General features: G+C 43.9%; 1 pseudogene; it reads right to left on the reverse strand.

Annotated features, from left to right (window-relative positions):
- Positions 1 to 2,179: 2,179 nt before the first annotated feature.
- On the reverse strand, positions 2,180 to 2,298 carry LOC141104037 (5S ribosomal RNA; annotated as a pseudogene).
- Between the last annotated feature and the right edge of the window lie 1,143 nt (positions 2,299 to 3,441).

Consider the following 3,441-nt stretch of genomic DNA (forward strand, 5'->3'; position numbering starts at 1 on the left):
TGGCCAATAAGCCATCAGCATTACCACCGAAGGAAATACTATGGGAAAGCGAACTTTGTAACATATGCAGTATATACATACTTAGATGGCGGTACTATCCCATTAGTTAATAGAACCCATGCATCTCCGCTCACCTCTACTAATTGGTTAACAGGCAAGAGTGCAATAATACATATAGTAATACATATATTTACAAATAAGTCATTCATATGTACAAAACGTATTGGAATCGATAAAGGATGGGGCATGCCCCTAGCGGTTGATCATGGGACTTCAGCTTAACCCATCATGAATTAGCAGAACCCAGATACTATCTGGTAAAGCTAAATAAAAAAAAATGTTGTTAAATTAGATAATATCAAAGGGTTACTAGAGGAAAGGAACCACCATAGTGGACTAAAATGTTTCACCTCCCTCTGGGCATTCGGACTCCTGGTGCCTGCTTGATTGATAGAGGTCACTGCTGTAGCATTGTCGGATTGTATCCAGACAGGACAGCCTTGTCACCTGTAAGTCCAGGCCCTGAGGGCCAAACGTACTGAATCTCCAGAATATTGACGGGCAGGAGCCTTTCGGTTTGGACCACTTTCCTTGGAGCGAAAGCTCTTCTCGTACTGCACCCTAGCCTAAAAGGCTGGTATCCGCAGTTACCACTTTCCTGGCGACTGGAATAAAGGATTTTCCTGTAGACTTTTGGCTAGCAATCACCAACTGAGGTTCTTGCGTACGTCTAACATCAGGTGCCTGGGAAAAACTAATGCTTGGATCCTCTTGCTCCAAGCAGACAGTATTCTGTTCAGTAATGGCGTTGAGTGAAAACTGGGCAAAAGGAACAGCCTTAAATGAGGCTACCACCTTCCCCAACAACCTCATACAAAGGCAAATGGAAGGTCTATCCCTTGCTTTGCCCACTTGGGCCAAATTTTTTATGGTCTTGGTCTTTGACTCGGGTAAAAGATACCCTGCTTTGGGCTATGTCCCCAAATACTCTAGCCTCCATAGGGGCTATAAAGACCATGCAGGACACACTTAGGTCCAGCCATGCTACCGACTGATCTATCGGCAGCAGACTGCCTTGGTATGCCATTACAGCTATACCCTGAGCCCTTTAGACCAGCTAGAGGCGGGCCCTAGCAGTTTATAAAAGACTTGTGGGCAAACCACAAGGGCAAGCCTACCAACCAGAAGAGGTGCGGTTTCCCTGTGAAAAGCAGACAAGTTCTGAAAACACATATGCCTCCATATGTGTAAGTGGCAAGAGTTAACGCCATATGCCTCAAAAGAAGCGTGCGTTCATGGAAGCATGAATTTTCTACAATATGTTTAAAACATAAAAAAGTGTGTGCTGTACATACGCATACCTATAGCATGTGTGGAATGGGCACCTTGCAAGCAAACATGCATCTCTAAATGTGTAATGCAAGATTACACATCATGTATCCAGGCAGACACGTATTCCTATGTGAACCTGTATAATTAAGGAGGCTAAATTAACATGCCTCGTTATGCAACCATGCAAATCTAGGTGATCATGCAACCTTAGGCGATCGTGCATTCTTATGCGATTCAGCATCTTTTATGCAACCAAACATTCTATGCATTATAAGCACTACTGTGTGGACAAGTACCCTTGTGAGACCAAGGACTCTTGTGTGATCAAGCACCACTGTGTGATCCAGCATCTTTATGCAATATTAAGCATTTCTGAAAAAAATTAGCTTCTCCGTGTGACCAAGTATCCTTGAGTAATCAAGGACTCTTGTGATTACAATCCAGCATCTTTACGCAATCAAGCATCTTTATGCGTTTTTAGGCATTACTGTGAAAACAAGCCTTTCTGCGTGAGCAACTATCCCTGGGCAAACAAGGACTCTTGTGGGGTCAAGCACTCTTGTGCGATCCCGTATCTTTATGCAAACAGGCATTTATGCAATTTTAGGCATTTCTGCGCAAAGCACTTAAGGACTAAGCATTCTCATGCGACTATGTAAGTCCACCACAAACAGAAAAAAACATGTATCTCTATGTATTACATGTTCTGCCACATGCATCTTGTGCATTCCAATAGTAGTAATTTATGCAAATATGTGGACTGATAAAAAGGAAGTTATCCTCCGCTGACGGGCGTTTCCGCACTGATACGATTAGCTGTTTGTGTTAGCAATAATGTGCACAGAACCATGTACAGCACCTGGTATTTCCAGGCGGTCTCCCATCCAGGTACTAACCAGGCCCAACCCTGCTTAGCCTCTGAGATTGGACGAGATCGGGCACTTTCAGGGTGATGTGGCCGTAGGTATCTTAGCAGTTGTGCGTTTGGCTAGCTTGTACGCAAGCACCTGCATGAGGACCTTGTGGAGGTTCTACACCTCTTTGTAGTAATGGAAGGACTTGGAAAGGTACAAGAAGCCTATGGGAATTTTAAGAAAAAAACCCAAGTAGGAGACAGAGGCTTCAGCCGTCTATGCTGAGGGTAAGTTATATGCAGCCCGAATCTCTGTAAAAGATCGCAGCTACAACTCCAGAGCTTGTGAGGCCTCTGATACCTCCGCCTCGTCAGATTGCACCTGTTCCATGATGGTGATCTTTCATCATCAGATTGTTGATCCTCTTGATTGAGGATTTAGAGCAGGGGAAGGGGGACTATCCTAATTTCTGCCCTCTTGTGAGGATGCTAAGATATTAAGCAGCTAACTTCTCCTGTACACCACACACTGCAAATGCAAACAACTGTCTTTAAAAGACCTATGCAGGGCTGCAATGTTGGGAGAGGCTGCAAGCCTGACAGGGGCAAGGGCTCATCCTGTGCGGCTGCCTCCAGTCTTTTGGGGAGATAGAACCCTTAGATCTAGGCGGTGATTTCTTATTGGTTCTTTTACCTGCCCCTGAAGCCCTCTTATGGGGAGACATAGTCCTAAGCTGACAAAAGCAGAGGTATACTATGCTATACTATACTATACTAGTATAAATGCAATCACTGTTGTGCCTAGTCTTACATTATTATTATTAGCTTAGTCTGCACAACCTGATGCCGAGTAGGTGTCTTAGATATGCCTGGATCCGAACCCACAGAGATGCTTTCTGCCCACACAGCTGTGTCCCACCGCTTGCAGGGCTCTGGCGTCCTGGGCTTTTAAAAACAGCCGCCTCACGCCTGCGCACTGATGCGCCATGTGCGCCGCATGTGCATGGTAGGCATGTGCAGGATGAAAAAATTTGTTTAGTTTAGTTTCGTTTCCATTCGTTATTTAACTTAATTCGATTAGTTAAATTCGTTGCATTCATTACATTCGTTTTCGGAATTCGTTTCGTTTCGTATTCGAATTCGAAAAAATTTGACCGCATTCGAAAAAATTCGACCGTATTTGAAAAAAACTATCAAATTCGAAAAAATTCCACCACATTCGAAAAAAACTATCAAATTCGAAAAAATTCTACCAC

The sequence above is a fragment of the Aquarana catesbeiana genome, linkage group LG07, assembly GCF_042186555.1.
Source record: "Aquarana catesbeiana isolate 2022-GZ linkage group LG07, ASM4218655v1, whole genome shotgun sequence".
In the NCBI taxonomy this organism is placed as follows: domain Eukaryota; kingdom Metazoa; phylum Chordata; class Amphibia; order Anura; family Ranidae; genus Aquarana; species Aquarana catesbeiana.